Source organism: Amphibalanus amphitrite, unplaced genomic scaffold, assembly GCF_019059575.1.
Source record: "Amphibalanus amphitrite isolate SeventyFive unplaced genomic scaffold, NRLGWU_Aamphi_draft 001929F_arrow, whole genome shotgun sequence".
NCBI lineage: Eukaryota > Metazoa > Arthropoda > Thecostraca > Balanomorpha > Balanidae > Amphibalanus > Amphibalanus amphitrite.
The window spans coordinates 6,770-18,833 of NW_024883422.1; the positions used below are offsets into that span (position 1 = coordinate 6,770).

The 12,064-nt window shown below is 52.6% G+C and overlaps 1 pseudogene; it reads right to left on the minus strand.

Annotated features, from left to right (window-relative positions):
* Positions 1–7,940: 7,940 nt before the first annotated feature.
* Positions 7,941–8,412, minus strand: LOC122375816 (annotated as a pseudogene).
* Positions 8,413–12,064: the final 3,652 nt, after the last annotated feature.

The following is a 12,064-nucleotide window of genomic DNA, read 5'->3' on the forward strand; positions in this document are numbered from 1 at the left end:
CACGCCCATTATTTCATATTAGGGGCGGAACAAATAATGACAAAGTTAGAGACCAAAAACCAAACACGTTCGGCAAAGTCGGCAAAGTCGGCAAAGTCGGCAAAGCCCATTGGCGGTGATCGGCAGATTTCAGTTCCGAAACAAACTGTGTTTGAATAGTTTGACTGAAGAATCCCTCAGCGCATCTGCTAATAGGAATGTCAGCTGCTTTATTCTCAATTTTCCTCTCGCCCAACTCACCAATTCAACCAGGTCTCACCGCTCAAGTCATCATTGTGATTATTGGTGACCTGCCACATGCGTACATTAAAAGGCTTCGTTACCCTGTCAACTTTGACCGATTTTTGGAGATTAGGGAAGTAATCTAGCAACTCTGACTGACGCGGGTTCCGTACATAATAGAGTTTCTTACACGCTCATTATTTCATCTTAGGGGTCGAACAAATTATGGCAAAGCTAGAGACCAAAAACCAAACACGTTCATGTATCATCGGCAAATTCGGCAAATGCCATTCACGGTGATCGACGAAGCTCAGTTCCGAAACAAACTGTTTTTGATTGGTTTGATTGAAAAATCACTCGGCCCATCTGCTAATTGGAATGTCAGCTGTCCTATTCTCAATTTTCCTCTCACCCAACTCACCAAATCAACAAGGTACCATCGGCAAATTCGGCGAATCATATTGACTGTGAGACTCCGAAGCTGGTGAGAGGAAAATTACGAATAAGGCAGCCGACACTCATTGAATGATCTGCACCGCATTTCTGTTGTTGAAAATGTCCATCTTTTTGCTGCTGAAAACGCCCCTGCCTGAGCCAAGGGCGCTCACACCGTCCCCGGTCTGCGGTCTGTGTGTCTGTCTGCCTGCCACCGGCACCGCGGGGGGTGGGGTAAGGGGTGAGGGGCGGGACTGTCAGGTCGTCGTCGCGCGGAACTGTCCCACGGCCAGCGCCGAGCATCTAGCCTCGGGCCCGCAGGGCTGCACCAGGCGCGACCAGAGCTCCCGGATGTTCCGGCTCACTGCCGCGCCCCAGCGCGTCAAACGGCTCGTCTAGTCGGGCCACGTGAGCATGAAACCGTCGACTATCGCGGTCGACGGATGCAACGGATTACAGCTCGTCGCCGCGGCTGTCCGCAGGCAGCCCGAGCCCGGCCAATTTTGTTTTGCCTTTGTGTGTATGATTGATTAATATTTGTTTTGTTTTTTTATTTTTGGGGTGGGGGAAAAAGGAGGGGTGGGGGCACACGAGGGATCAGAATCCGATCGCTCTGGCAGGGGCGAAGGTAGCTCAGAGACATACAGGGGCTTGTATGCTCCGCTGGTTGTAGTGTACCGATGTAAGAATAAATACAACTGCACAAGTTGAGAAATACTTAATGACGAAAAGTATGAATGAAAGAAGCTAATGTCAGCGCGTTTTCTCTGTTGTGTATACCCAGTTGTCTGCCTCTGGCGACGGCCCTGCAAGTGCCAAGGGCGACCACACATTCCAGTTTGTCAGCGCAGCGCTGGTTAAGAGGCAGAGGGAGATGAGATGGGGAGAGAGAGAGAGAGAGAGAGAGAGAGAGAGAGAGAGAGAGAGAGAGAGAGAGATTCTCAAGCGCTTCATGATGTTTGAGTTTAAGTCCCGGAATAAGTGGCCACCGACTGTAGTTCTGTCCAGTTACTTAGTAACTATTACTAACACTTACTTAACTTGACTATTATGTTCTTTAGTATTTACCAGATGCCACGCGCTATTTGCTTGTCCTCCATCCATGTGTTGGCACATTTTTATAGCGCCATACGTGACAAATTTGATTGGAATTCAATGTCATTACCACTTCCTACTTTCATTCTCTTATTTTCTACCACCATCCCAGCCGCTCTGTGGTAAAGACCACACCCTACACTTGGGCTCGGCCTGGTCAACAAACGACTCACAATATGGGCGGACAGTGGAAAATAGGAAGGATGACTGATGGCCCGTCCGTGTGCTCAAATAGCGATAGCCGCGCTCCGCCTGGTCGGAGCTGTGGTGCGGTTCTCAGAGGGGACACCCATCCGATTGTGTGAATAGTGGGCGGCGACCTGTCACATACGCACACAACAATGTGTACACACTCAAAAGCGCGTGTGAGATCAAGGTCCGGTTAAACAAAAACAACACTTTCTCTAGAACTCGATACGCCCAGAGAGGGAATGTTGGTCAATTTCGTCCGGATTTGTCTTATGCAAATGTCCTGTCCTGATATCTCTCATTAAAATGTTCCCGTCCCGTTAGTTTTCACGGAAATGTCACCAAGTGCTGACGGCAACCAACTGCCACCCTTTGGTCATTTTCGTCCGGATTTGTCTTATGAAAAGTCCTCTCCCGAGTTGTCTTATGAAAACAGCGGAGTGTCGGGTGCCGACCCATCCTGGGCGGGTGGACCGACGCCGTCAACGCCTGCATGTGACGGAGCGCCGTCACGGTCACCCCCAACCGGGGGGACGGCCGCCGAACTGATATCACCGCCGGTAGCGTGTCAGGTGTCATTGTGCGCGCCCGGCTCGCCAGGCAGGCAGTGCGCCCACTCGAGGAGGGAGCGGATGGCCGGGACGCCGACTTCAGGCCCCATCGTCCCCCGGCGGCAGACAATCATCATCATCAGCATGTATTGCGAACAAAACAAGTCTCAAACAGGATATGCAGTGCGGTGCAAAAGCACTGCGTGCTTATATCGAGGCACCTCTCCCGTCCTCTTAGACACCTATCAATTTCTGAACATTACTGGAATGTGTTGGCGTCCCACGAATTTCCCGTACTTGTACGTATTCCCACGTGTCAGAGACCGGTATATTTTCTTCGATTTAAGTGTTAGTATTTTTTGTAATATATGTAATATGTATGTAGTATTTTTCATCGATAGGGGATTCGCTTGGAAAGGTTCTAGATCTAGATACAAACGTTTTCATCAACTGGTTTCCATTTTCATTATAGGATATGGAAACATAAGGCAAAGCTGGCATTACATAGAAAGACAAAACGTTTACATCGGAGCACACAATACGCCTGGTCCTTCCCTGTACCATCCCACTCTGCAGCTCCCTCCCCCCCCCCCCAACCCCAACAGTGGGAAGGTCAGGGTTCACTGGCTCGGTGTCAGGTGCCGGTGGCCGTCCGCCGCCGCCGGGAGGGTCAGAGGGAGAAGGGGGAGGGTACAGCGGGGGAGGGTGCCGGCCGGCTCGGGCGCGGCGGCCGTCACGCCGTCGCCTGGTCCCCGGACTGGACGCGCGGGGAGAGCCAGAGAGGGGGCTGCCGAGGCGTACATACCTCTATCTTTGGGATGCTCGGAAACTTCAAGACCTGAAGAATGACTTCGTGCAATCAACTTGATGAATTTGGACATTAATATATCCTAAAAGCACTGGACGACTAGAATGATGCAGTCTGGACGAGCAGCGGGCCGTGTGCAGCTGTGACTGCGCCAGCCGCCCTCCCCCCCCCCCCCCCAGCGCCCCCCCTCCTCTACCTCAATTTCCCCGACCCCTCCACCTGCACTGGCGGTCCGACAGCCCGAGACGCCCGGCCGTAGGGAGACGGCGCGGCGGGCGGCGCCGAGACCCGTCCCCCATCCCCAATTCCGGCTGGGTCGGGCCGGGCGCGGAACGGGGACAAACGTGAGGACAGCGGGGGCGATCGGCTGGGTCGGAGGGGGTGAGGCGGGGAGGGGGCCCGTGCCGGAGCACATGGTCCTACGGACCGCTAGGTCGGCCGGGCGGCGAGGAGCAAGCCTGCAGACCCGGCACTCGGAGAGACGACCTTGCTCCTCTCGTTTTTGTATTTTCCTTCTCTGTCCTACTCTCTCTCTCTCTCTCTCTCTCTCTCTCTCTCTCTCTCTCTCTCTCTCTCTCTCTCTCTCTCCCTCTCTCTCTCTCTCTCTCCCTCTCTCTCTCTCTTATTCTCCCTCGTCCTCAATGAGACCTGGAAATTTCCGGCTGCGTCGCTGCCGAGAATACCGAGTTGAGTACATTTGTGTCGTGCCGTATATACTCCTGGGAAGTGAGCAGCGGCGGCCGACGTGCGGTGTCAAATGCATTTCTCTAGAGGCATTTCGCTTGGTGAGTGCCTGCGTTCCTGGTTACAATGAGTTACAACTGGTTACTTACAACAACAGTCCGGTCCGAGTCCTGCAATATCAGATATAAACGGAAAAAAGATCGCCCATCCAACTTCTATGATGCAGCCTGAAAACAGAATCTAGTAAACTTGTTCGTGGTCGTGTTGAAGCTAAATAGCTGCTCGGAGCCGAGTCACCGCTCCGTGCTTCCCCTCCCCCGCCCACCAACAGACGGCCGGCCCCGGGTCTCGGAGCCGCGCCGCGTGGGACCGGCAGAGAGTGGGGGAGGGGAGGGGCAGTAGGCATCAGAATCCGAGCGCTCTGGCAGGGGCGGAGGCAGCATAGACCTACAGGACCTTGAATGCGCCGCTTGTAGCATTGTACTATTTGTATTGTAAGAACAAAAAGGACTGCACTTGGCAAGGAAAACTTAATGACGAAAAGGACGTTAATAAAAGAAGCAAATGAAAGCGCGTTTTTTTCTGTTGTGCATACCCACTTGTGTGCCGCTGAGGACGCCCCTGCAAGTGCGAGGGCGCCCACACATTCCGGCCTTACCCGCAGCGCTGGTAGAGAGGTAGAGGGAGATGAGATGGAGAGAGAGAGCGAGAGAGTCCGCTCTGCTCGGGGCCGGCCGTCAACTGGGGTGGGAGGGGAGAGAATCGCTGCAAGGGAGCTTCAATTCGTGAGATATGGATGTGGCTATAGTGGTGTGCTAACGATCCGAGCTCTCCAATGATCAAGTATCAACACCATAAAGAAAGAGGGTGAGGAAGTAAGATGAAGAGAGACAAAATTGTGTTGCCTATGTTCCTCTACTTTCTTCTCTCTCTCTCTCCTCTCTCTCTCTCTCTCTCTCTCTCTCTCTCTCTCTCTCTCTCTCTCTCTCTTTCTCTCTCGTCCTACAAAAATCCTGGAGGTTTCCGCTGAGTCACGGCCGAGAATGTCGAGATTAGTACCTACACCTCGGTCGTGCCATGCTCATGGGAAGCGAGCGGCGCGACGGCGGTAGACCATGCGGTGTCGAATGCATGGGGATGGGAGGGGTTGTGCCGCCTCACTGCGGTGACTTCGCGACTTCCTGGAAGAGGGTGAACCCCCTGCGGTAATGCAACACCGCCGGGAGTGGCTGGGAGAGAGAACGAGAGTGAGAGAGGGACGACCGGGTAATGACTGTCAGTCGTGTTTTGGTCGTGCTGCTGTGACCTCGGTGTGGAAAAAGTGCGCGAAAAACTTCTGCTATTGGTGCAAACAGTTCCCGTTCTCGGGTAGGATCAAATGATAAATAAGAAATAGGACATGGAGTGTGGGCAAGATAGAAAAACAAAACGCACGAATATTACAAGGATGCTGTCCAACAAATGCCATTCAACTATGAATAATGACATCATCATGTTTCTGGTGGCGAAGCAGTGCAGTGCCGTAGGCAATGCCTTAGGAGAGGTTACGGGCGAAACTAAATCCAAAACCTCGCCGGCACAGGGGCGTTTGAAACCACGGTTTCGATAGTTGACGGTTTCATGTTGATGCAACCCCTCCTAAGAATTATTGCAAATAACCCTCGTAAAAAGCGGCCGATCGCGACGAAACTTTCCATACTCTCGCATTGGTCAATTTTGCACCTACCTTGAAAATATCATGACCCTGACCCAAATGACCTTTGACCTGTGACCTTCTTTCTGAGACCATGTTTGGCCGGAATCGCGATTCGGCGTATGTCGGCTCGCATTAGCCGCGCGTTTACAATCTTTTCGTGGTTTCAAACGTTCAAACATGTGATTTGATGTTGTTCCCATGCATAAGGGTGGATGTCAAGGTCACCTGAAGGTCAGGTCAGGTCAATGACCTTTGGTGAACTCGGTTCACTTTTTCGAGTTCTACATGTTTCTAGGTCAGTTTTTGGAGCTGGATTCGAATTTAGCAACCATTTGAACATTTACGAAGCAGTTTTGGTAATTTCGTAACATGTTATGAAGCTATCAGAGGCGGTTGACACGTACTACGAATCCTCGTCACAACCCCTACGACCCGACCTGGTCTAAATGCTTCAAGACATCATCTGTGATAAAAACTGACACGATGTTCGTGGTTAGCACCCCGAAAAACCCCACAGCAGGCACACTTCACGACTTTTTAAGAGGTCCCGATTTTCCCGACTTTTGGGTCATTGACTGGAATCGGTTGACCTGGAAGATCAAACGACGACCTAGGACCTTAAAATGGGGTATCATCGGCTTCGTCTCGTGACGGGTAGCACGCTCGTGTTTCCGCGAAGCTCTAGCTCGATCAGAGGCCAAACGCGAGGGTTCACAATCAATTCCTTGTGCAGTCGAAGGACGTTAAATGGCCTGTGCCGGCGAGGGTTCAGGTTAAGTGGTTATGTATCTAATGCATAATCACTTAACCTGAACATATTTGATTTACTTTTGCCTGCAATCTGCGATTGCAGCTTAATGAATTATCTATTAGTGATAATTAATTAATCACTAATCTATATTATGATTTATAAGATGTCTGTACGACGTCCATCCATCCGTGTGTCATGCCTAAACTGTCTAATAGCGTCGGAACGGCGCAGCGTAGCGACTTGAAATTTAGCATGCCGGTTTTGTGGGCGTGGGGGACCTCTGTATTAAAATTTGGGGGTGATCGGGCCAGGGGTGCGCCGTCAGCGCGTAAATCTCTGCCGCATGACGGGCCGCGGCCGGCGCCGAGCGGAGCGCACGTGCTCTAGGCTCATTTTCTTCGCTGCCAAAACTGAACGAAAAGCATCAGAGCCGGCAGGTCATTGAACTTTGACAACGAACACCGGCGCAGGGCACCGCTCGCCAGCAAATAAAATAAATTTATTCTTGCAATAACTTGGCCGCCACTGAGCCGATTGTGCTGAAAATTGGACTGTGGGTGGGCAGGGCACTCACCAGGCGATGCATGGTCATGTGTTACAGGTGAGGTGGACTGACTGAACGTGCGCACGTGAGGGGTCCGGTCCTATATCTAAAGAACGGCTGGGCCGATTTTGCTCAAATTTAGTACAACGTTAGGGACAATTTAGAAAGGTGGCTGGCACAAGTCATCTGGAGTCTCAGCGCGTGCGCCCGTGCAGGGAGCGCTTTTATATCTCGAGAACGGCTGGGCCGATTGCGCTCAAATTTGGTAAACAGCTTCAGTCAAGTATGAGTAGGGTATCAGTAGGGTAGGGTAGAGGATGTGGAGAGTATGGTATGATCAGTGTATGGGCAGGGTAGGGTATGGGCAGGGTGGGGTATGAGCAGGGTGTGGTATATGGGCAGAGTCGGATATGGGGAAGGTAGGGTATGGGCAGGGTAGTGGTATGAGTAGGATATAAGTAGGGTATCAAAGCATACAGCTATCACGCAAACCTGGCCGTCTAGTTAATAATAATTAATGAATTATTATTAATTCGCAGGAATTGATTACTTTCTGCGAGTAACTTTTTCCTCGTCGCCGTTGGGGAGACGGTTAGGTTAGGTTAGGTCAGTTTAGGTTAGGTTAGGTTAGGTTAGGTTAGCTTAGGCTGGGTAAGGTTGGGTTAGGTTAGGTTAGGTTCGGCTAGTTAAGGCTGGGTTGGGTTAGGTTAGGGTGGGCTAGGTTAGGTTCAGTTCGTTTAGTCAAGTTTGGGTTGCGTTAGGTAAAGTTAGGTTCGTGTGGTTAGGCTCGGTTTGGCTAGTTAAGGTTAGGTTAGGTTAGGTAAAGTTCTGTTTGGTCAGGCTAGGTTGGTTTAGGTAGTCCCCAGTCCCCAAAGCGTCCTGTACCTAGTCCACAAAGCGGCAAAAGTCCGATCAGGCAATCTACGCAACACCTCTCTGGTCCTGAGAAGGACCTGTTTCTTGCTTGCTAGCCTGCCGGAGCACGGCACAAGCGGCCTAGGCGCGCTCGCCGCGGATGCGACGCGCCAGCTGAATGTCCTTGGGCATGATGGTAACACGCTTGGCGTGGATGGCACACAGGTTGGTGTCCTCGAAGAGGCCGACCAGATAGGCCTCGCTGGCCTCCTGCAGGGCCATAACGGCACTGCTCTGGAAGCGCAGGTCAGTCTTGAAATCCTGGGCAATCTCGCGCACGAGCCGACGGCAGCTTGCGGATGAGCAGCTCGGTGCTTTTCTGATAGCGGCGGATCTCACGCAGTGCCACTGTGCCGGGCCGGTACCTGTGTGGCTTCTTGACGCCGCCAGTGGCCGGCGCACTCTTGCGAGCCGCCTTAGTGGCCAACTGCTTGCGCGGTGCCTTACCGCCCGTGGATTTGCGTGCTGTCTGCTTTGTGCGAGCCATTGCGTGGGTTAAGTTTCGCTTTTTTTTTTTTTTTTTTTTGAATTTTTCTCCCGACAGGCCGAGGCCCTGGTCGGGGTAGGGGGAAGTTACTAGCTGGCAATTAGCCAGATCTTCCGTTTTACTTTACTTTAAAGCCGGCTATGTTATTCCGGCCCAAGGCAATATCAAGAGCAAAGTTTACGTTAGACCGGCTCATGTGACGTCCGGTGGGAGCAAGTGCAAGGGGAAGCCAGAAAGGGTGCCAGAGTGGCAGTGCCGAGAGGGATTTTGAATACTTACATGTCTTGCTGCTGTATCTTGATGCTGAAATGTGGAAGTGTTGTAATGTGTGCTGTTGTTGTGTCGTGAGTTCCACCAGGAAAGTCCTAACTAGAAAAACCTGGTGCCTATCTTAGAGGGCAAAACCTGTGCGCTTTTGCCAAATTGCACAGGAAAAATCCCTTTGCTTTGATATTACGTTACGTTATATCGCTAATGTGTGTGTGTTTGTGGAGCTATCGCCTTCATCCACTCCCGGGGGCCATGGATGCAAGCCACCTAGGCCGCGCCCGGGGTGTCCGGCCAGATAGCTTGTGTCTCGAGTGGGCCTCAACCTTTAAGAGGGATCCCTGTCGAGAACCACCTGCCCACGGTGGGCAGGTCCCGATTGCCGCCGCCGCCGCCGGAGGGACGCAAACACGCGCGCTCGCAAACGTAAAGGAATCACGGCGCAACAAGAACAATTGAAACAAAGACAATCACAATGAAACCACGAGAAAAACCAAGAGAAACCAAGAGAAAATCATGAACTCGGGGAGGGGAGCCCACCGCCGCGTGCCAATGGTCCCCGCGGCGGCGGCTGGTGCCCGTAAGCTCGGGGCTCCTACAAACCTCCACCAAAAGCTGAATGGTATGATTAGAGAAAACTGACGTTTCAGTGCGGGGACCTGTGTTTTTTTTTTTTTTTTTTAATTTAGTCTTCCCGGCATGCCTAAGGCAACCGCCAGGGAAGGGGAAATTACTAAGGCTGGCAATGAGCCAGATCTTCCGTTTTACTTTACTTTACTGTCAGCTATTTAATTCTGACCCAAGCAAGAGAGAGAAGCAAACTTTACTTTAATTCGGCTCATGTGGCGTCCGATTAACAAGGCAAGGGTGTCCAGAAAGGGGTAGAATATTCATACTTGCTGCTGTAAATCTTGCTGCTGATGGTGTGAGGTGTTGCAATGTGTGATGTTTGTTGTGGGATGTATTTACCAGGAAAAGTCCTAACTAGAAAAAACCTGGTGCCTAAGTCAAGGGGCAAAAACTGTCGAGTACAGTAAAAATCCCCGCAATAGTTACGTTACGTTATATCTCTAATGTGGACAGTGAAAGTGTAATTGCGCAGGCTGTTCGCAGGGATCGGCCAAAATAAAAACCGGCCTACCGAGTGAGACAGCCAGCGGGTTATGGCAGCCGGTGTGACCCGGGTGCCCCAGTCATGTCCCGCCCGTCTCAGGGGTACAACTTTGACTGGAATTTGGGGGCTCTGGAGGAGTAGCCGTGAGGCATAGCTCAACTCCTAGGCAGCGATGTTGGAGGAATTCTCTGGAGGAAGAGACGGCGTCCGTGGTGAGGGGGTCCATCGAAATAGAAACCAGACACGGCTGCCTTGTATGCTTTGGATTCCGGGCGAAGGTCAAGGTCAAAGAGTTGGATTTCGTGGTCGTACCAGTGGAGGGTGGAGGGAGGGAAGAGAAGTGGCTTGCCGTTGGCATATTCAAATTTCAACGACCTGATGTCAGGTGGAGGGATCTCACCTCTGGGACGTCTCTTCGGGACCAGGTCTGGATCGGGATCGTCGGGGTCGTTTCGGGAGAAGCTGGCAGGTTGGAAGCTTGCCGTGTAGCTTCGGGTGAACGGCCTGCTTCGAGAGCAGCCGAGGTCGTCGAGGTCCGGGGCTGGTGTCGGTGGGTCGGGGATGTCAGTCTGGACTTCAGTGGAGAACAATCGGTCGGGTCGAGTTTGAGAGGTCGAGTCGGAGGTGGTCAGTGTGGTCGTTTGGGTGCTGGCGTCAGTCGTCTGAGAGCTGTCCGTCTCGGTCTGGGTCTGAGCAGGGACTGTGGTCGCCTTAGGGGCCATGACCTCACCATCTGTCTGGACAGAGGCGTCTGTGCGAGCCGGAGGGGGCTGCATCGTTCGGTGCTGGTTCTCGAGAGGTGGCCAAGCTGAGGAGTTTAGCGCCGGCGGTTGGTATGGGGCTCGCTCTCGAGTGTCTCGTTTGGTGGCTTTCCAGACGGGGCAGCTGTTTCGGTCCCATGCTGGGTGTGGACCAGAGCAGAGAGGGCACTTTGGGACCGAGGTACAGTCACCTGTGGGGTGGCTGTCCCTGGCAGAGCACTGCCCGCAGACAGTCTCTTTCCGTCGACAAGAGCGCATGGAATGACCTAGCTTCCAACACCTACGGCATTGCCTTGGCAGCTGGATCCAGGGTCGAACCGGGACGGAGAGGTACCCGCAGAGGAGCTTTCTTGGGAGGTCGAGTCCTTTGAAGCGAAGTCGAATCAGGGGGTTTGGAGTTCGATCTTTAGATTTCAGTCTCTGCACCTCGATAACACCCTGCGGGGCTAGTTCGGCGAGAAGCTCTTCGTCAGAGAGGTCGCTGAGGTCCGGACAGTGAATGAGACCCTGTGATGACATCAGGTTGGTAGCGAGAACAGCCGAAACAGGTTTTCCGAGCATGGTTTGGCAGGAGAGAAGGGCAGAACTTTGGTCTTTGTTGAAGGTCGAGATGAGAATTTTGCCAGATCCGAGTTGTTTCGTTTTTTCAACTTCCGAGTCACAGATCGAGCGGATTTCCCTGATGATGGCGAACGGGTTCCCTCGCAGTGGAGTTCCATCAGGCCGGCTCATCAGGATGAGAGCGCGGCCTTCTGGTGGGTCAAGGTCGGGTGGGAGACGCGCCCCTGGAGGCGGTCCGGTCGAGTCCATGGCCATGATCGGGGTCTGTTACAAGCAAAGATAAATAGTCCGGTTCGTTAACACCGCTAGGTTTCCCCCGGACTGAGCAAAGTTAACCTAGATGACCTACCTACAGTCACATAAAGCAAAAAGAGCTGAAGGCTTACTCAAAGTTAGCGACCAAGGTCGTCCATGGACGACCCTGGAGCTCAGTGAGGACACCGTGCGCTAACTGACGTGAAGCGTCGAACTGGTGCGTAAATATCGAAGAATCCAAGGTTTGCGCAGGGGAGGAGAATCGAGAATCGCCGTGCGGGGACCTGTGTCGTAACATTCCATTATAACGGGTCGTTGCGGACGGCATAGCGCCGACACCCCTTTCTCGAAGCAGATGGGGGGGGGAGGAGCCCACCGCCGCGTGACAGTGGTCCCCGCGGCGGCGGCTGGTGCCCGTAAGCTCGGAGCTCCTAAATTGACATGGCCAGTCTCGAATTCTTCAGAGATCAAACAGATTGAGTCCCGCGCCCAGAACCGCTATCGACGCTTGCCGACCACGGAACTGAGCGCGAGACTGTGCTATATGGATCGTTCTAGTCTGGAATTATTCAGGAAAGAGAAAAGCAAGTCGAGTAGATCCGGGTGAGAATCGCCGAGGAGAGTGGGAATTGAAAGTGCAAGTCGGTTGTTTGTGATATATTGGATAATAGGTTGCCTCTCAGTTTGATATTGGGGACAGTGGATCAAGAAGTGTTCAATTGTGTATCT